This window comes from Oryctolagus cuniculus, chromosome 4 (assembly GCF_051225735.1).
Source record: "Oryctolagus cuniculus isolate XC-2025 breed Fujian yellow rabbit chromosome 4, ASM5122573v1, whole genome shotgun sequence".
Taxonomy (NCBI): domain Eukaryota; kingdom Metazoa; phylum Chordata; class Mammalia; order Lagomorpha; family Leporidae; genus Oryctolagus; species Oryctolagus cuniculus.
In genome coordinates this window covers 92,357,291-92,379,392 of record NC_142870.1, presented here as the reverse complement: position 1 = coordinate 92,379,392, position 22,102 = coordinate 92,357,291, and the positions used below count along the sequence as shown (strand labels likewise).

Below are 22,102 nucleotides of genomic sequence, written 5' to 3'. Positions count from 1 at the left end.
AAAATTGTTCCAAGTTATGGACTGATTCCATGTGCTAACTCTTATATTTCAGGTTTTATTCCTGAATTTTGGGATGACCAAAAAGACAGATTGTCGCTCCCCATCTTCGTGGAGGAACGACACAGGACCCTGCGCTGTTCTTTTGTCTGCTCGGCCCTCCCCGGGTTTGCTGCTGGTTCTTCCCGGGTTGGCTACCGACCCTTCCACCTCCGTGGAAGGGCGGTTCTCCCTGCCACATTCCCCACTTCCGCGGGGGAGCGGCACACCGCCGGCCGACTCTCTCGGGGGCTGCACAGGTGTTCCCCTTAGATGTTCCCCTTAGATGTTCCTGGTGCATGTTGTCTCTCTCCTCCTTTATAGTCCTCTTCCACCAATCCCAACTCTGCTACCCACACGCCGAGTACGCTGCTGTCCTCCAATCAGGAGCAGGTCCTACAGTTTATTGGTTGAACTGGAGGCAGCTGTGTAGAAACTGTTTCCCTTCTCAGCGCCATATTGTGGGAAAGCAGATGCATAGAATAAGTCTTAATTCCAGTAACTTAGTCTAGTCCGAGTTGCTCCCAGTTGCTCCCCACAACAGATCTTGTGTTCTGAGACAGAAGCTTCTTCCATGTCTCCTATGTGGGTGCAGGGTCTCAAGCACTTGGGCCATTTTCCACTGTTTTCCCATGTGCATTATCAGGGAGCTGGATAAAAAGAAGAGCAGCTGGGACACGAGCCGGTGCCCATATGGAATGCCAGTGCCTCGGGCAGAGGCTTAGCCTCCTATGCCACCATGCAGGCCCCCAGTTTGATCTTTAGACCTTATAAAAGGGATGGCTAATAGTTTTTAGTAATAATAGCATAGCCAAAATGAGAGCTTAAATTATGACTTCACAGCTAGATTTACTTTGCCATGGGCATAGTAAACAGGCAAAACCTCTCTTTCAGACCAAATGAAGGGAGAGAAAGTTATACTAATAACTTCAAAATTTATAGACAGGTTGCATAAGATGGTCTGCAAATTTGATGTTAAAGTGAGGACAAGGCTTTTCTCATGGGCATGTCTACCTCAAAGAAAAACCACTACCAGAACACACCTATGTCTATAGATTTCTAGTTCAGGCCACCAAAGAGTAGAGATGGGACTGAGCACCCCCTTGACTTACACCCTCTTAAAAGCTGCCTCCATGGTCTCTTTTACCGGAAACCAGGAGGAAAGAAGAGCAAGCTAGGCACTGGTAGCAATGTAAAGATAGGTGGCAGGCCAGATAATACCTATTTACACAGTGACCTGCCATCAAGCAGACCCAGCAGGCTGGGGTCTGCAAATGGCATTGATTTTCAATGTGGAAAGCCAAGGTTTCAGGTGGATGCAGAAGTCAGCTTTTGGACAGCCCTGGCAGCTCTGCCAGCCAAGAATTGGGTCATTGGAAATGGAACTGCCATGGGGACTGAAGGACTCCCCGGTTAGAGCCATAGACCCTGTTGGCTCTAAGGTGGAAAAGCCCTTCACTTGGCTCAGATTCCAAAATAACCACCACTGTTGAGGGAATGGCCAAGGAGGGTCAGTAACATTGCAGGCAGACTGTACATTTCCTGTTAGAGATGCTACCTACCTTCTGTCCAGATCAGCTCCCCTCCCAGGTTAGCTAGGTAATGGAAGTCAACAGGGTGCCTTCCCTAAGGAAGTTCACACCTTTCTTATGATGTCTCTTCCAGTACCCCATGTGAAGAGATAGATAGGTCTGGGGCTCATAGCTGGCCAGGCCTTAAGGCCCACCTGTTTATCATCAGGCTCCTTCTATCTTTCAAGGGGAAAACTTACTTATGGTTTAGACACCACCTTTCTTAGGTCCTTTAAAAATGACTCTGTCCTTTGTTTTAGACCCTGTGAGTTTAAACTGCTTGTTAGATTCATTTTATCCAGACTTAAAACATGTAATTCTAGATGGCCCTGCACATGAAACCTCGGATGGAAGCAGTTTCTGCAAGCCAGCACTGTATCTCCCTAGAGAGAGCCACCTCTGGCTGGGACCCTGTCTTGACTGCCATTCCCACTGACACCCCTTTTTAGCATGAAGCACCCAGAGTGACCAGTTCTCCTAACAGAAGTTAGGGTCCATTCTCCTGGGGGGGGGGTGCGAGGCATCAGATGGATTAATAGGCAGTCCGTGGAAACTGGGGTGCAGAGTGCTTGCATTCCCCCAAGGTATGTCTCTAGCAAAGTCAAAAGTGCCTGCCTGTCCACTCCTTCAAAGCTTCCAGTTTCACCATAAGAATAGCAAGGGAGTGGAGATTCCATCCTCCTGAGCTCACAGTTTACTCTAAGCAAGTCACCTGTCCCACCCTTCTGAGGGCTCTCTGTTTCACCGTGAGCAAGCCAAGCAGGATAAAAGACTGCAAATCAGGTCTTTTGATGGGCTTTGTTCCTGCTTTGTAACTGAATGTCGAGCCTTTTTCTTCCTCAAAATTGTGCTTAAAAACCCCAGTACCACCAGCCCTTTTGGGTTTTGCTTCTCTTGGAGCCCCCCTCCATGACACTCTGGTTGGAGGTTTCTGACTCTAATAAATCTTGCTTTTAAACCTTTTATTTAAAACAAACAAACAAATAAAAAAAACCAGAAAACAGAAAGAGATCATCAGTAACTAGTTGCAGAGCTTTCAATAGGCATTCGGGTCATTCTCAGACATGCTAACATTTGAGAATCATTGTCTTGTATTTTAACCACATAAATATCTAATCACTAAAGCTATATAAATGTATTAGGCCTGGGAAAGGGTTTGCATTTCTAAGGAATTACAAGGTGGTGCTGATATCAGACCGAATTTTGAGAACCACTGTTATGAAAAAAGAATTACTGTACACGCAAGAATAGTGATTGCTTGTGGGGAGGAGGGCTATAGTTTTTTTTTTTTCAAGATTTATTTATTTTATTTGGAAGTCAGAGATACAGAGAGAGAGGGAGAGACAGAAATCTTCCACGTGCTAGTTCACTCCTTACTCCTCAGCTGGCTGCAAAGGCCAGGCATGGTTTATGTTGAAGCCAGGAGCCAGGAGCTTCAGATGGGTTTCCCGCGTGGGTGGTGTAAGGCCGCCACAAAACACACCAGACACTGGAGTAAGGGAAAGAGTTTATTGGGGGAAACCCAACAGACTGGAGGGAAGAGGTGCAGAAGGAGAAAGAGAGAGTGAGAGAGAGAGAGAGAAGAGGAGAGGAGAGAGGGAGAGAGAACGAGAGAGAGGAGAGAGGAGAGCCACGTGTTCAGGAACAGGTCCTTTTAAAACTTTGCTGGAGGGCGGGCAGGGAAGCAGGAGCGGGAATCCCATTAGGATGAGGGTAGAGCTTGACACTGGTGGTTGGGCCATGTGGCCACCTGGCTTCCAGCAATGGCAGTGGGGCTAGGGCCTAGGATGGTGTCCGGGAGTAGATCGTTCCATAGATAAGACTGCGCCATTTTCCTAACAGGTGGCAGAGGCCAAAATACTTGGGCCATCTTCTGCTACTTTTCCTGGGCCATTAGCAGGGAACTGGATCCAAATTGGAGCAGCTGGAACACCATCCAGTGCCTATATGGGATGTCAGCATTGTAGGCACCAGATTTACTTTTACTTTTAGAATGCCAACCCCAAGGGCTGTGGTTTTGGAAGCAATATGCAGTTATTTCCTATGTTGTGGGCAATTTTCTGTATCTTAAACTGGGTGCTGAAAATATAGGTGTGATTTTATCTTACGTAGTTATATTTGAATGCACAATAAACAGTTGTTTCTTTACCACTCAATTATGTACACACAATGTCATTGCACTGTTATATGACATCATCCTACCACCTTTATCTGCAATTAATTCTTTCTTAAATTTTTAAAATTAAAAAAAATTTTTTTTGACAGGCAGAGTTAGACAGTGAGAGAGAGAGAGACAGAGAGAAAGGTCTTCCTTTTTCCGTTGGTTCACCTCCCAAATGGCTGCTACGGCCAGCATGTTGTGGCTGGCGCACTGCGCCAATCCAAAGCCAGGAGCCAAGTTCTTCTTCCTGGTCTCCCATGGGGTGCAGGGCCCAAGCACTTGGGCCATCCTCCACTGCACTCCCGGGCCACAGCAGAGAGCTGGACTGGAAGAGGAGCAACCGGGACAGAATCCGGTGCACCAACCGGGACTAGAACCTGGGGTGCCGGCGCTGCAGGCAGAGGATTAGCCTAGTGAGCCACGGCGCTGGCCTTCTTTTTTTTTTTAAATATTCATTTATTTACTTGAACAGCAAGGTTATAGAGCTAGAGAGAGAGTGTGCATGTATGTGTGCAAGAAAGAAAGAGAGAGAGAGATTCCACTATTGGTTGTTTACTCCCTAAATGGCTGCAATGGCGAGGGCTGGGTCAGGCCAAAGCCAGGAGCCAGGAGCTTCTTTCAGGTCTCCCACATGAAGGACTTGAACCATCTTCCACTGCTTTCCAGGTACAGTAGCAGAGAACTGGATAAGAAGAGGATTAGCTGGGACACAAGCTGGTGCCCATGTAGGATACTGGCATTGCAAATGGCAGCTTAACCCACTAAGCCACAGTGCTGTCTCCTGCCCCTGTAATGAACTCTTAATGTATAAATGGAAAAATGTATAAGGATCCAAAATATATCTTCTTTCACCTTAATACTTAACATATTTAGCTCCCCAAATTTTTAAATAGCTTTCTTTAGGAGCTGAAACTAGAAATTTAGTCTATGCTTCTGAAACTCCTATTTAAAAAGTTGTTTAAAACTCAAGAGATATTCCATCTATAGTCTTCATTTACAATTTTAAAATGTCTGTAAAACTAAGGAGAAATTGTCTTAAACCTTGAAAAAGTATTCAGCATAGAAAAACTACTGCTTTAATTTTTTCACAAGTTGAAAGAAAGGGGGAAAATCCTGCCTTTACTTGTCTCTCTTCAATACAATTTGAAAATGAAGTTATCTAATGCTGTAGTAGTAACAATAAAATCCTACTCATGTTAATTAGTCCTTACCTGTGAGTGAAAGCAATGTTCATCAACTCATCGAGATCTGGAAAACTTCAACAGAAAATGTAGACAGTCTTTTTGTGGGAGAAGACAATGAAAAAAAAAACCCAATACATTAAATTAATCAATCCAGACTGGGCTTTGAAATTCCCACTCACAAACCCTTGAGTAGCATTAATAAAATCTGGATGTGTGTGTCTATTTCTTACATTTATGTAAAGTCAGACTTTTCTTGGAATCAGAGTTTCCCACAACTTTTTAAACAGTGATAATTGCTATTTTTGGTTCCCAGTGCCTACATATATTATCATACAAGCCTTCAGCTTTGCTCTGTGAGAAAACAGTTTTAACAGTTACGAGCTTCTGATGCTGGTAGCTAGTCGGTAACTGCCTATATCCTGTCTGTGCCAGCCATGTATTTGAACAACCAAGTGGTAAAGCCACAGCAAGGTCTGGGAGTAGTTTCTTCCCTTCAGCAAGGGAAGACCATGGTAAGAACACATGCAGTTGGGTTTTGTTGGGCCTTTAAGTGTCATGACACATTCAGCACCCGGAAATATTTTCCCATTTTTGTGCTAAGACTTGGCCAGGCCTGCTTTGCTCAGGCTCTTCTTCCAGGACGGACAGCTAAGCACATGCATCTATTACAGCCTTCTGTTCCTTATGCTGCAGCCAGCGGACTGTGGGCCATGATGCCTAGTCATTTTGTGTCTACCACAGGCAATGTGGCAAGACAGCAATGATGGCTTTGGACAGATTCTTTCTTGCTCTTGAATGCTAGATCCAGAGGTCTGGTTCTTGGCAGGCATTTTTGCAACCATATGAGTAGATGCCGTGTAATTTCAGGAGAATGTAGTTGGAGCTGGAAGTGGCTTGGGAAGTTCTCCATCCTGAGCAGGTAGAATGGCCAACAGCACATTTGCTGGGAGAAGCTGGGGAGACTAGAAGAACCATGCACACTGACCACTTCCAGCCCACTGCCCTCTGTGCTACCTTACTCACAATAGATCCTCCCCCAGGCCTCAACCCAGGATGAGATAATCAAAGCATGCACAATCATGGCTTTGGGGTAGAGCTGATCCTGGAAGAGCAGGCTTCCTCTCTCTCATTAGGAATATCTTCAACACTCAAATAGTCGTTTCCTTTCCAAAGCACACGCTCACCCAGTTCTTTTAAGTAGAAAATTCTTAAGTCTGATGACTCAGTTTAGCTTGCAATATTAAATGGGTTGCTTTATTTGTCTTGAGGAAAAATGTGTTACAGTAAAGCACAAATTAACATGCTTTCATTAAGGTCTACAAGTTGTGCTGGATTAAATACCCTAGATGTTCGAAGCAGAGTCAAAGTTAGACTTTAAGAAGCAATCCTGGGACGGAGCCAAGATGGCGGAATAGTGAGGGCGTGCACCGATAGTCCGGGAAAATTTAGTTTAATAAAAGTGGAGTTACGGTAGCCTCAGAAAAAGGATCAGGAAAAAATTGCAGAGGAAACTCTTCCGAATCTAGTGGCTGTGACTCAGAGGACCTACTGGGAGAGCAGGGTTGCCCACCGCGCGGAAGCCGAACCGCGGGAGCCGCAGAGTCTGCGTGCCAGTGTGGGAAGGGTAGTGGATGTGACACATACACCAGCAGGGAGAGTTGGGATGCCCAGGGATCCGAGTCCACACATCGGCGCTGGAAGGGGAGGTGAGCTCAGTAACCCAAGACATTGGTGGGGAAACGGCGGACAGAATTTTAGAGGAAAGCGGGCTTTGAAGCGGGAAAGTTCACCAGACTGACTACAGGAGAGAAGGAAAAAAAAAAAAGGTGGAGGGGTACTGGTACAGACAAGTTTCTTTCTCCGCCAACCTTGCAAAGGCGAGCAAGAGACAAAGAGCAAACCCCACTTGGAATATACATAATAAAAGGGGAGAGTTAAGGCTACAATTCAGTAGCCTAGGCAACCCAGTGGGAGTCTGCAGGAGAAACAGAGCCTGCACAGACTCTTTGGGTAGAAGCCAGAGATTGGAAGCTAAATACCATCAATTCTGCTCAGCCTTGCAGTATTACTTACCTCCTGAATAAAAAAATAAAATAAAATAAAATAATTAAATGAATAAATAAATAAAGAGAGATTTACCATGCATAACCTGAGGGTGTCACCTTTGCACACCGGTAACCCTGAAGAACCAAGCAGAGCTCTCAGGCCACACCCATCTCAAGCCTCCAAGGCTCCTCCAACAGCAGGCAGTCCACTTAACACAGACATAGTATATAAAAAAAAAACACCTCACAGTGAGGGAAAAAGAATTAACCATGACAAGCAATAAACACAGAAATCGAGGGAACAAGATCAACGATGACACTATGACACCTCCAGATGAACAAAACACCCCAAGCCAAGATTATGAAGATGATGAGATAGAAGAAATGCAAGATACAGATTTCAAAAAATTTATGATAAGAACATTTAGAAGTTTTCAAAAGCAAATCCTTGAACTACAGAAATCCTTATTGGACAGGATTGAAAATCTCTCTCGTGAAAATGAAATTTTAAGGAAGAATCAAAATGAAACGCAGAAACTAGTAGAACAGGAAAGTGTGATAGTGAAGAGAAATCAAAATGAAATGAAGAGCTCAATAGATCAAATGACAAACACATTAGAGAGCCTTAAAAACAGAATGGGTGAAGCAGAAGAGAGAATATCGGACTTAGAAGACAGAGAACAGGAAAGGATACAGTCAAACCAAAGAAAAGAAGAGGAAATTAGAAATCTAAAAAATATTGTTGGGAATCTACAGGATACTATTAAAAAAACCAACATTCGAGTTCTAGGAGTTCCTGAAGGCATGGAGAGAGAGAAAGGATTAGAAGGCCTTTTTAGTGAAATACTAGCAGAGAACTTTCCAGGTTTGGAGAAGGACAGAGACATCCTAGTACAGGAAGCTCATAGAACCCCCAGTAAACATGACCAAAAGAGATCCTCACCATGACACGTTGTAATTAAACTAACCACAGTGAAACATAAAGAAAAGATCCTAAAATGTGCAAGAGAGAAACGTCAGATTACTCTCAGAGGATCTCCAATTAGACTCACAGCAGACTTCTCATCAGAAACACTACAGGCTAGGAGGGAATGGCGAGACATAGCACAGGTGCTAAGAGAGAAAAATTGCCAGCCCAGAATATTATATCCTGCTAAGCTCTCATTTGTGAATGAAGGTGAAATAAAGACCTTTCATAGCAAACAGAAATTGAAAGACTTTGCCACCACTCGTCCGGCCCTGCAAAAAATACTTAAAGATGTGCTACACTCAGAAACACAGAAACACGGCCATCAATATAAAAGAAGGTAAAGGAAGAACACCTACCAGTAAAAGAGCATGGGAAGCTCAAAGCATATACTAGAAAATATCTCTGGGAAAATGGCAGGGCAAAGTCACTATGTATCAATAGTCACATTAAATGTTAATGGACTTAACTCTTCAGTCAAAAGACACCGATTGGCTGACTCGCTTAAGGAACAACACCCAACTATTTGTTGCCTACAAGAAACACATCTCTCTAACAAAGAGGCATGCAGACTGAAAGTGAAAGGTTGGAAAAAGATATTCCATACCAACAAAAAACAAAAAAAAAAGCAGGTGTAGCCATATTAATATCAGACAAAATAAACTTTAATACAAAAACTGTTAAGAGAGACAAAGAGGGGCACTATATAATGATTAAGGGTTCAATTCAACAGGAAGATGTAACTATTATAAATGTATATGCACCTAATCACAGGGCACCGGTCTATTTAAAAGATATGTTAAGGGACTTAAAGGGAGACTTAGATTCCAATACAATAGTACTGGGGGACTTCAATACTCCACTCTCAGAAATAGATAGATCATCCGGACAGAAGATCAACAAGGAAACAACATATTTAATCGACACTATTGACCAAATTGATCTAACAGATATCTACAGAACTTTCAATCCTACATCTAAAGACTTTACATTCTTCTTAGCATTGCATGGAACCTTCTCTAGGATTGACCAAATACTAGGCCATAAAGCAAGTCTCAGCAAATTTAAAAGAATTAGAATCATACCATGCAGCTTCTCAGACCACAGCGGAATGAAGCTGGAAATTAGCAACTCAGGAAACCCCAGAAAATATGCAAACACATGGAGACTGAACAACATGCTCCTGAATGAACACTGGGTCATTCAAGAAATCAAAAGAGAAATCAGAAACTTTCTGGAAGTAAATGAGGATAACAACACAACATATCAAAACTTATGGGATACGGCAAAAGCAGTATTGAGAGGCAAGTTTATAGCAATAGGTGCCTATATCAAGAAATTGGAAAGACACCAAATAAATGAGCTTTCAGCGCATCTCAAGGACCTAGAAAAACTGCAGCAAACCAGACCCAAATCTAGTAGGAGAAGAGAAATTATTAAAATCAGAGAAGAAATTAACAGGATTGAATCCAACAAAACATTACAAAAAATCAGACAAGTGAAGAGCTGGTTTTTTGAAAAAATAAACAAAATTGACACCCCATTGTCCCAACTAACTAAAAAAAGAAGAGAAAAGACCTAAATCAATAAAATCAGAGAAGAAAAAGGAAACATAACAACAGACACCACAGAAATAAAAAGAATCATCAGAAATTACTACAAGGACTTGTATGCCAGCAAACAAGAAAATCTATCAGAAATGGATAGATTCCTGGACACATGCAATCTACCTAAATTGAACCATGAAGACATAGAAAACCTAAATAGACCCATAACTGAAACAGAAATTGAAACAGTAATAAAGGCCCCCCCAACAAAGAAAAGCCCAGGACCAGATGGATTCACTGCTGAATTCTACCAGACATTTAAAGAAGAACTAATCCCATTTCTTCTCAAACTATTCAGAACAATCGAAAAAGATGGAATCCTCCCAAATTCTTTCTATGAAGCCAGCATCACATTAATCCCTAAGCCAGAGAAAGATGTAGCATTGAAAGAAAATTATAGACCAATATCCCTGATGAACATAGACGCAAAAATCCTCAATAAAATTCTCACCAATAGAATACAACAACACATCAGGAAAATCATCCACCCAGACCAAGTGGGATTTATCCCTGGTATGCAGGGATGGTTCAACATTCGCAAATCAATCAATGTGATTCACCACATTAACAGACTGCAGAAGAAAAACCATATGATTATCTCAATAGATGCAGAGAAAGCATTCGATAAAATTCAACACCCTTTAATGATGAAAACTCTAAGCAAATTGGGTATAGAAGGAACATTCCTCAATATAATCAAAGCAATTTATGAAAAACCCACGGCCAGCATCCTATTGAATGGGGAAAAGTTGGAAGCATTTCCACTGAGATCTGGCACCAGACAGGGATGCCCACTCTCACCACTGCTATTTAACATAGTTCTGGAAGTTTTAGCCAGAGCCATCAGACAAGAAAAAGAAATTAAAGGAATACAAATTGAGAAGGAAGAAGTCAAACTATCCCTCTTTGCAGACGATATGATTCTTTACTTAGAGGATCCAAAGAACTCTACTAAGAGACTATTAGAACTCATAGAGGAGTTTGGCAAAATGGCAGGATATAAAATCAATGCACAAAAATCAGCAGCCTTTGTATACACAAGCAATGCCATGGCTGGAAAGAACTGCTAAGATCAATCCCATTCACAATAGCTACAAAAACAATCAAATACCTTAGAATAAACTTAACCAAGGACTTTAAAGATCTCTATGATGAGAATTACAAAACCTTAAAGAAAGAAATAGAAGAGGATACCAAAAAATGGAAAAATCTTCCATGCTCGTGGATTGGAAGAATCAACATAATCAAAATGTCCATTCTCCCAAAAGCAATTTATAGATTCAATGCAATCCCAATCAAGATACCGAAGACATTCTTCGCAGATCTAGAAAAAATGATGCTGAAATTCATATGGAGGCACAAGAGACCTCGAATAGCTAAAGCAATCTTGTACAACAAAAACAAAGCCGGAGGCATCACAATACCAGATTTCAGGACATACTACAGGGCAGTTGTAATCAAAACAGCATGGTACTGGTACAGAAACAGATGGATAGACCAATGGAACAGAATAGAAACACCAGAAATCAACCCAAACATCTACAGCCAACTTATATTTGATCAAGGATCTAAAACCAATTCCTGGAGCAAGGACAGTCTATTCAATAAATGGTGCTGGGAAAACTGGATTTCCACGTGCAGAAGCATGAAGTAAGATCCCTACCTTACACCTTACACAAAAATCCACTCAACATGGATTAAAGACCTAAATCTATGATCTGACACCATCAAGTTATTAGACAACATTGGAGAAACCCTTCAAGATATTGGCACAGGCAAAGAGTTTCTAGAAAAGACACGGGAGGCACAGGCAGTCAAAGCCAAAATCAACTATTGGGATTGCATCAAATTGAGAAGTTTCTGTACTGCAAAAGAAACAGTCAGGAGAGTGAAGAGACAACCTACAGAATGAGAAAAAATATTTGCAAACTATGCAACAGATAAAGGGTTAATAACCAGAATCTACAAAGAGATCAAGAAACTCCCCAAAAACAAAACAAACAACCCACTTAAGAGATGGGCCAAGGACCTCAATAGACATTTTTCAAAAGAGGAAATCCAAAGGGCCAACAGACACATGAAAAAATGTTCAAGATCACTAGCAATCAGGGAAATGCAAATCAAAACCACAATGAGGTTCCACCTCACCCCGGTTAGAATGGCTCACATACAGAAATCTACCAATAACACATGCTGGCAAGGATGTGGGGAAAAAGGAACACTAACCCACTGTTGGTGGGAATGCAAACTGGTCAAGCCACTATGGAAGTCAGTCTGGAGATTCCTCAGAAACCTGAATATAACCCTATCGTTCGACCCAGCCATCCCACTCCTTGGAATTTACCCAAAGGAATTTAAATTGGCAAACAAAAAAGTGGTCTGCACCCTAATGTTTATTGCAGCACAATTCACAATAGCCAAGACCTGGAACCAACCTAAATGCCCATCAACGGTAGACTGGATAAAGAAATTATGGGATATGTACTCTTTAGAATACTATACTGCAGTAAGAAACAACGAAATCCAGTCATTTGCAACAAAATGGAGAAATCTGGAACACATCATGCTGAGTGAAATAAGCCAGTCCCAAAGGGACAAATACCATATGTTCTCCCTGATTGGTGACAACTGACTGAACACCAAAAAGGAAACCTATTGTAGTGAAATGGACACTATGAGAATTGGTGACTTGATCAGCATAGCCCTGACTGTTAATGAACAACTTAATACATTATCCCTCTTAGTAGTTTTTTTTTTGTCTGTTCTACTTAATATGACTGGTTTAATTCTGTAATTAATACACAGTTATTCTTAAGTGTTGAAATTAAACTGAAATGTGATCCCTGTTAAACATAAGAGTGGGAATAAGAGAGGGAAGAGATGTACAATTTGGGACATGCTCAAGCTGACTTGCCCCAAATGGTAGAGTTAGAAACATACCAGGGGATTCCAATTCAATCCCATCAAGGTGGCATGTACCAATGCCATCTCACTAGTCCAAGTGATCAATTTCAGTTCACAATTGATCATAATGAAAGGACTAAGAGTCAAAGGGAGCACATAAACAAGTCTAGTACCTGCTAATACTAACTGATAGAATAAATAAAGGGGAGAGTGATTCAACATGGGAAGCGAGATATTCAGCAGACTCATAGAATGGCGGATGTCCTAAACAGCACTCTGGCCTCAGAATCAGCCCTAACGGCATTCCGATCTGGCTGAAAAGCCCATGAGAGTATTTCAAGCATGGAAAGCCAAGACACTATGGCAAAAAACAAACAAACAAACAAACAAAAAAAACCTAAATGGAAGATCTCTGTGAGTGAGATCCCAGTGGAAAGAACAGGTCTTCAAAGAAGGCGGTACCTTTCTCTGAAGGGAGGAGAGAACCTCCACTTTGACTATGACCTTGTCTAAACAAGATAAGACTCGGAGAACTCAGAGGGCTTCCATAGCCTTGGAAACTCATGACTGGAGCATAGGGAGATTACTGTTGCCATAAACAGGAGTGTCAATTGGTAAAGTCAACAACAGGAGTCACTGTGCACTTACTCCTCATGTAGGATCTCTGACCTTAATGTGCTGTGCATTGAGGCTTAATGCTATAACGAGTACTCAAACAATATATTTCACTTTGTGTTTCTATGGGGGTGCAAACTGTTGAAATCTTTACTTAATGTATACTAAACTGATCTTCTCTAAAAAAAAAAAAAAAAAGAAAGAAATTAGCAATTCCCAACTTGACTCTCGCTGGGATTAAACATGACAATAGGTCTGATCTGATTTCATCATCATTTAAAAAAATCATCTATTATTTTTCACTTTATGTTTCTGTGTGGGAGCAAACTGTTGAAATCTTTACTTAATGTATGCTAAACTGATCTGTATATAAAGAGAATCGAAAATGAATCTTGATGTGAATGGAAGGGGAGAGGGAGTGGGAAAGGGGAGGGTTGCGGGTGGGAAGGACGTTATGGGGGGGAAGCCATTGTAATCCATAAGCCGTACTTTGGAAATTTATATTCATTAAATAAAAGTTAAAAAAAAAAGAAGCTATCCTGGGGCCAGCCCTGTGACTCAGCAGATTGACGCCCTGACCTGAAGCTCCGGCATCCCATGTGGGTGCCGGTTCGAGTCCTGGCTGCTCCACTTCCAATCTAGCTCTCTGCTATGGCCTGGGAAAGCAGTAGAAGATGGCCCAAGTCCTTGGGCCCCTGCACCCATGTGGGAGACCCAGAACAAGCTCCTGGCTCCTGGCTTCGGATTGGCGCAGCTCCGGCCTTTATGGCCAACTGGAGAGTGAACCATTGGATGGAAGACCTCTCTCTCTCTCTCTTTCTTTCTCTCTTTCTGTGCCTTTCCTGTCTCTCAAATAATTAAGTAAATAAATATTAAAAAAAGAAGCAATTCTATAGGACTTCTGCATTTTTTAAAAATTTTTTAGATTTTTCAGTACAACCTGGGTATTCCTCCTTGCTTCCAGATCACTACGTTATCCTTTTTACCTCTATAAGAACAACAAGTTCACAGGTAAATGAGAGCCACTCAGTAAGAATTCTACAAAGTTTTGGTAGAGCAGATTATCCTACTGCCTGTGACACTGACATTTAGAGGGCTGCTTTGAGTTCTGGTTGCCCTACTTTCAATCTAGCTTCCTGCTAATGTGCCTGGGAAGGAAGCAGATGATGGCTCTAGTGCTTGGGTCCCTGCAACCCAAGAGGCAAACCAGGGTGGAATTCCTGGCTCCTGCCTTTGGCCTGGCCCACTCTGGCCACTTGGGGGGTGTACCAGAAGATGGACAATCTCTTCCTCCCTCCTCTCTCTCTCTCTCTGCCTTTCAAATAAACAAATAAATCTTTAAAAATTAAAAGATATATAAAATCATCTAGGTCACCACTATGTATACAGAGGATATTGGTGATTGCCTATGGGATAGACTAAAAAAACTTCCTTCCATATTTATAAACTATACTTTATTGTAATAAACACTTGTCTTGAAAAACCAGTCATGGAGCCCTCAGAGTATCCTACTCTTCCAAGACAGTCCCTCTTCACAGACTCCAAAAATGTTGTGAATACACTTGTTGATGTCTTGTGTTTCCTATGTATCTTCTGGATTACAGGAATTGATTTGGAGGTTTGTGGGGTAGCCCAGTCATTCATGAATTTCACTGTGCAAGTTGACAACATCTATGCCATCATCTTCAAACCAACATTTTTCATTTTATTCTCATAATCGTTATTACATAAGTGGAACTAGTAACAATTTCAGCCTAAATTATTATGCATGGTAAGTTGCTTCTGAGTAATCTTTAATTTTTGAAACTGAAAGTGCACAAAAATTTTGGGTACAGAAGTGGAGATCTGCTTGCAAGTTGGTTTTTCTTGGCGATTCCACTGCGACTGGGTCCTCTGTATCACGTGACATTTCTATCACGTGGCCACAGCTTCCTGTATAATTAATGCTCTCTGCTGATTTGTAGCTAGTCCAAGGCATTGCTGTATGATTTTCTAAGTCTTTTTTCTGAGAATGCCCTTTTTATCTTTCTGTGCATCACTGGTTGTTATTTGACCTGAAAAATGTTATTTGAAAGGCTCTGTGATGTATACAAGCTCTCACACTCCAATCCTACTCTGCAGGCGGAAATCTTTACTTCTTCCGTGTTTTTGACCGTTGTTACCGTGCTTAAAACAACTCTGGAAACAGACACCACTTGCTGTTAGTATGACCTTGTACACATTCACTAACCTCTTTGTTACTAATTTTCCTGATTTGTAATGTGTGGATAATGAAGTTTACATGTGTGTTAGTATATGTAAAGCTTTTAGGACTATTCTTGGCACATAATCAAGACAAGTCTTAACTATTATTGTCATGAAATAGTTACACAGACTCTGATTCTGTTTAAATTATAAATGCTTCCAGTTTTACAACTTCTGTGCTGTTTCTGCATGCTTATCTTGCCATCTTGATTATTTATAGGAAGACATCACATAGGCAGTCTATGTTCTCATCTAGAGGCTATATTTTTCTTGGATACACAAGGAACACCTGAACAGATGAGAGAGCTTCATCATCACACAGGATATAGAGCATTTTTTTTTTTTTGTGGCTGCGTACCTCAGAGCCATTAGTGATGACTGCTCAGTTCACAAACTCTTCTGGCTCCCATGATTTCTGAAATTAAAAAAAAATACCAGAGGGGCTGGTGCTGGGGCATAGGGTAAGCCACTGCCTGCAGTGCCAACATCCCATTTGGGTGCCAGTTTGAGTCCCGGCTGTTCCACTTCTGACACAGCTCTCTGTAATGTGCCTGGGAAGGGAGCAAGTTCTTGGGCCCCTGCACCCATGTAGGAGACCCAGAAGAAGCTCCTGACTCTTAGTTTTGGTCTGGCCCAGCCCTGGCTGTTGTGACCATTGTGGGAGTGAACCAGTGGATGGAAGACCTCTCTTTCTCTCTCTGTATCTCTGTCCATTTCTCTCTCTGTATCTCTGTCTTCCAAATAAATAAAATAAGTCTTTTTAAAAAGTGCCAGATGTGTAAATACCAGATGTAAAATATGTCCCCCCAGATGGTTGATGGTCAGTGTAGACACACATGCACACACACACATACACATTCACGCATAGGTGGTCAATATTCTTGTTGCTGAAAGCTTGATGCCGCACTCAGCCTTCTTCCTTCTCCACAAAAGGGAATACATGTTAAAAACATTTTACTCAGGGCCTGGCACTGTGGCACAACAGTTTAAACTGTTGCCCTCAGCACCAGCATCCCATTTGGGGGCCAGTTCAAGGGCCAACCGCTCCACTTCTCATACAGCTCCCTACTAATGTGCCTGGGAAAGCAGCACAAGATGGACCAAGTCCTTGGGCCCCTGTATCCATGTGGGAGACCCAGAAGAAGCTCCTGGCTTCTGTCTTTGGCCTGGTGTGGCCTTGGTTTTTATGGCTATTTGGGGGAGTGAACTAGTAGATGGAAGATTCTCTGTCTGTCCTGCTCTCTCTGCAACTCTGCCTTTCAAATACATAAATAAAATCTATAGACGATGCTCACCTGCTCGGAATAAGGCACTGGCCAGCTGCTAGTAAGTGCTGAGTACAGTTTTAGGAGGAATAGGTGTGGATCCATCACTTCAACCAGAGTTTATTAAGTAATTGGCTAAGTCTGCTGCTGAGAGGCAAAAGAATGACCAAGACTGAACTCATTTTGCTTATTCTCTATTTTAGGGAAAATTTCACAAGGCATCTGTCCCCCAAGCCCTGCCTGCTCTAGTAAGAAACAGATGTTTCCCCACATGGTTTCCTCACCAACTCAAGAACCACTTTTGTCCATACTCAACTTTCATAAATATTTCACCATTTGGCTCCTGCCTAGGATATAAAAATTTAGAAAGGGCATTATTCCTACTCTAACAACCAGGAAAATTACAAAAGGATTTTTCTTGAATCCATCCAAGAGCTGAGGTTAGGATGACCAGCTAGACCTTCCCAGATTTGGTACCCAAAGTCCCATATCCTGGGAAACCCCTTGGCCCCAGGCAAACTGGGACAGTTGTTCAATCCAGCGAGGGTCACATATCAATAAATAGCCTGACATTTGAGAAAAGATTGATCTCTACCAAACAGAAATAGGGTATGAGTGTGGCAGAAGAGATGTCAAATCGCATGTAACTCAGTTAGAATTCAGCTAAAATTGTTAATGAATTGCTGAATGGCAAACGTGTAAGTGTATGAGAATATAAAATCCCTGAGAGCCCCAGGCACAATGGGAGTTTCCACTTTCAGTCTCTTCTCTCTGGTCTCTACTGAGTACTGAAGAGAACAATTTGACACGAGGCAGGACTCTAGAGACAGCCTCTCTTGCTGGTGAGGGTCTGTTGGAAGGGAGTAAGCACCTACCGTGGGAAAGGCAAAAGTTCCCTGGACCTTGCCTTGCCTATCAACAATAGCTTCCTAGCGGGGAAGGGACAGTGAACTCTGTGGCTCCCAGGACATAGGTCAAAGATTTTCAAATTGAATAAGGTGGCAATAGGGAGAGCAAACAGCTTCCACCTCTGGGTAATGAGGGGCAGCGGACAGTCTCAGACCTAGGATCTCATGCCAATGCAATCAGAGATCACCTGTACTGAAAAATGGTCAGGAGACTCTCACCTTCTCAAGACCCAACAAAGGCACTGTGGGAGACAGGGTCCATCTCTCACAAGATGGCGCTGAGAGGAAGTGGAAAATGCAGAACTGAGAATGGAGTGTTGCAAATGCCAAATGACTGGGAGCTGACCTTATCATCGATTAGAGAACTGCGTGCACACCTGATTGGTCTGGTTGCTGCATGAACTGAGGGACAATTCTGATAGGTGGAAAAGGACTGTATATGGAAAAGAATACAGCGTAGAGCGCTCTTTTTTTTTTTTTTTCATCTTTTCTATCTTTCTACCCTGTAACATTTTCTATTAATAAAGCCCTACTGAAGGGGAAGCAAACAGCGTTCGGTGTCGTTCATTCGCGGGCGGGAGAGCGACAGCTGGTGCCGTGACTCGGGTACGCCGAACTGCTGGAGAGCGGGTAAGTACCCGGGAAAAGAAGATTTTGAACTAGGGAAAACCTAGGAAGGGAGCTGGGGGAGGCTCAGGAAGAATTGCTGATCTTGAACCAGGGAAAACCTAGGAAGAAAACTGAGCGAGACTCAAGAAGAATTACTAGGGACGCCCAGGTAGATTGTGCAGGAAATATTAACCACACCATGAGACAAGATGGGGAACACACCACAAAGTTACGACTGCTCCTAAGCCGATTGTTAAAATCAGCAGGCACCCCAGTAAAGGCAGCCACTGTCTGTGCGTTCACAAGAGCAGTCTCGAGGGTATCTCCCTGGTTTGTGGAGAACGGTGAACTAGAACCAGAGCAGTGGAAACATGTAGAGCGACAGCTGCGAAGCGCCGGGGAGTCGGCTGAGGTAATGAGGCTATGGCAGCCGGTCGACCAGGCGATGCGTGACCCCACAGAAAGAGTAGGCGCGCTGCTCGATGAGGGAAGTGAGCTGTTGGAGAAAGTACAGGAGGAATCATGGCGAGGCAGTCAGACAACAGTCGTGACAGTAGGAGGGACGGCGAGGAAAAGAAGGAAGAATTAAGTGTGAGTCAGGATCGGACAGAGGAAGAATCAGAGGATGAGCGGCCCCGGAAGGAGACGTCAAGTCTTTATCCCAGCCTGACAAGGCTGGCGAATTTAACGTCGCAGGACGATCCACCCCCGCGATATCGCCCCCTAGCGTTGCCGAAGTCGCTACCATTAAATAAAGGTCCTTTTTTACCACAGCAGTATGGGGAGGAAAAGTGCTCAGTTGCTTTCCTGGGAAGATCAGGAAGGTAATAAGGGTAAGGTACAATCTTATGTTTGTGCGGTTCCTATTACCTTATGGGGAAGAGATGTTTTAGAACAACTAGGGATATTTTTAACCAATGAAGGCCAATTGGAGATCTCTCCGGGATGGAAGACTATGAGCCAAATGGGATATCACGGAGGAGGATTGGGACCCAGAGGAGAGGGCAGGAAGGAGCCCTTGCAGGCTAGGGGCAATCCTGGAAGACAGGGCCTGGGTTTTTCATAGGGGTCACTGCGAAGCAGCGGCTACCGCTGACTTGGTTAAATGATAAGCCAGTGTGGATACCGCAGTGGCCCCTTACCGAGGAAACGCTGGCTGCCATACATGAAATAGTACAGCAACAATTAGAGGCTGGTCATCTGCAACCATCAACCTCCCCATGGAATACGCCAATATTTGTAATAAAGAAAAAGTCAGGAAAGTATCGCCTATTACATGATTTAAGAGCCATTAATAACCAGATGCAACACATGGGGGCTTTGCAACCAGGATTACCAGTACCAACAGGATTCCAAAAGATTGGCCTTTAATGGTGCTTGATCTCAAAGACTGTTTTTTCAGCATACCGCTGCACGAGCGGGATACTCAGAGGTTTGCCTTTACTGTACCCGCCATAAACCACCAGGGTCCAGATAAAAGATATCAGTGGACAGTACTCCCCCAAGGCATGGTCAATAGTCCTACCATATGTCAACTATATGTATCTCAGACTATTGAACCTGTACGTCAACAGTGCTCAAGAGTTAAGATTTTTCATTACATGGATGACTTACTAATATCAGCACCTAGTGAGAGTCAATTAAATGAGGCATACAAGCTGATGGTGACATGTTTAGAAGATGCAGGATTACAAATAGCTCCTGAAAAGGTACAAAGAGATACTGTAGTGTGCTATTTGGGGCTTAGATTGATGCCGGAGAAGGTAGCACCCCTAGAATTTACAATAGCTACGGAAGGATTGAAGACCTTAAACGATTTTCAAAAACTGTGCGGTAATTTGAATTGGATAAGACCCTATTGCAAGCTAACTACTGAAGAGATGATGCCTTTATTTAAGATATTAGAGGGAGACCCCCAACTTACCTCACCACGCGTGCTAACAGCAGAGGCTCGGCTAGTATTACAGAAGGTGGAAGCACGGCTTAAGGCCACTCAGATGGAGAGGTGCGATTTAGCAAAACCCTTGGAGGTGCTGATTTTTGTTGAACAAATTTACCCCTTTGCAGTAATTTGGCAGGGAGGCCCTTTATTGTTTGTTTATCTGCATTCGCATGTGCCTCACATTTGGTATACCCAGGGCTCTGCAGTGGCAGATTTAATATTAACAACAATAAAAAGGACCACTGAAATTGCGGGAAAGGTTCCAACAAGGTGTGTAGTGCCCTTTAATAGAGATGCAATGGAAGCTCTTATAAGAGAATGCTGGCAATGGGCATACATAGCCCTTGTGCTGCAGGTAGAAATAGACAATCACTATCCATACCATCCTTTCGTCACCTTTGTACACATGTTTTAGTGACAAGGGTGCAAAAAGTGCGCAAAGAGCCAATTGAAGGAGCCCCTACCGTATTTACAGATGGAGCCAAGGGAGGAACTGGAGCCGCTGTAATTGGTAATCAGCGGTACTTTGTGTTGGCTGCATCCCCCTCTCCCCAGCATGCAGAGTTAGCCATTATTGCAGTTGTTTTACGTAAAGAGAATGGTCCATTGAATGTGTTATCGGATAGTGCTTATGTGGTTAATGCAGTGAAATTGTTGGATAAGGCTTGCAGTATTTCCAGATTGTCCACGATATATGCCTATTTAAAGGAAATTCAAGAATTGTTAATACAGAGACATCATCCTATATTTATAGGGCATATAAGAGCACATTCGAATCTACCTGGCCACTCAGCCGGGGCAATATGCTAGCTGATCATTACTCACGCTTTTTGCTTGCCTGCACCGTTGTTAATCAAGCCAGAGAGTATCATTTTAAATGGCATGTGAATAGCACCACTTTAAGTGTGAAGTATAATATTGCCCGTAAGCAAGCCGAGGATATTATAAAGTCTTGTGAAAGGTGCGTGATTTCCATAGCCCCCAAAATTCCGGCAGGCGCCAACCCCCGCGGCCTTAAGCCGTGTCATATTTGGCAAATGGATGTTACTCATATTCCTTCTTTTGGACGGCAAAGTTGTGTTCATGTGACAGTGGACACGTATTCAGGCGTGGTTATGGCCACAGCCCTGAATAATGAAGGAACACAACAAGTTATTCAGCATTGTTTACAATCCTTTGCAGCCTGGGGGATTCCTCAGATTATCAAAACAGATAATGGGCTGGCTTGCACGTCAGCACGTCAGCACGCTTTGCTATGTTTTTGAAGGAATTTGGTGTTATGAATATTACCAGCATTCCTTATAACCCCCAAGGTCAAGCCATTGTGGAACGAACCCATTTGTATTTAAAAAATTTAATTAATAAACAAAAAGGGGGAATAGGGGAGCTAGCTGTATCCAATAAGGATGCATTAGCCTTGGCCCTTTATACCATTAACTTTTTAAATAAAAAACAAAATGGCAAAACACCTGCTGAGATGCATACCCAAATAGCCAGTGAGGAGTCAGTACAATGGATTATGTGGAAAGATCTGCAAGATAATAAATGGAAAGGCCTGTTTCCTTTAATCAGAAGGGTATGAGGCGCAGTATGTTTTTTTCCACAGGGTGCATCCCAGCCAATTTGGACCCCAGAGAGAAGGACTAAGTTGGTGAATCAACCACCGGAAGAAGATAAGGATGAAGGACAGTTTGGGGAAGAGCAGCAAGTCGAATATGTGGACGTTGTTTTTGCACAGTCTAAGCATCAGCTTGCACAATAATTACGGAGTGGAAGGAGCCGAGTTCCGGGGCCTGTTAAGAGCACTGCCCCTGCCATTGTCAGTAACCAATTCCTCTCCTTATCTGCCCAATGTGTTCGCAGGTAATAGTACTTTATCTAAATATAATTTGCCAACAGTGCCAGCAAGAAATGGAACTCAGCAGTTAAATTTAACTATATCTTTGCCGGGATCCCTATGCTTTAGGATTATGAGTCGAGAAGACTGGAATAACATGGACAATGAAACAAAGCCATGCATTTGTTTGGGCAATCAAACAGTGGG

General features: G+C 42.8%; 1 non-coding gene across 1 annotated transcript; it reads left to right on the top strand.

The window, feature by feature from the left end:
- The first annotated feature begins 18,013 nt into the window (after window positions 1-18,013).
- On the top strand, window positions 18,014-21,722 carry LOC108177987 (uncharacterized). The gene is made up of 3 exons (XR_016232108.1): window positions 18,014-18,137; window positions 18,891-18,949; window positions 21,665-21,722. It is a non-coding gene; the product is annotated as an uncharacterized LOC108177987 (transcript).
- The last annotated feature ends 380 nt before the right edge of the window (window positions 21,723-22,102 follow it).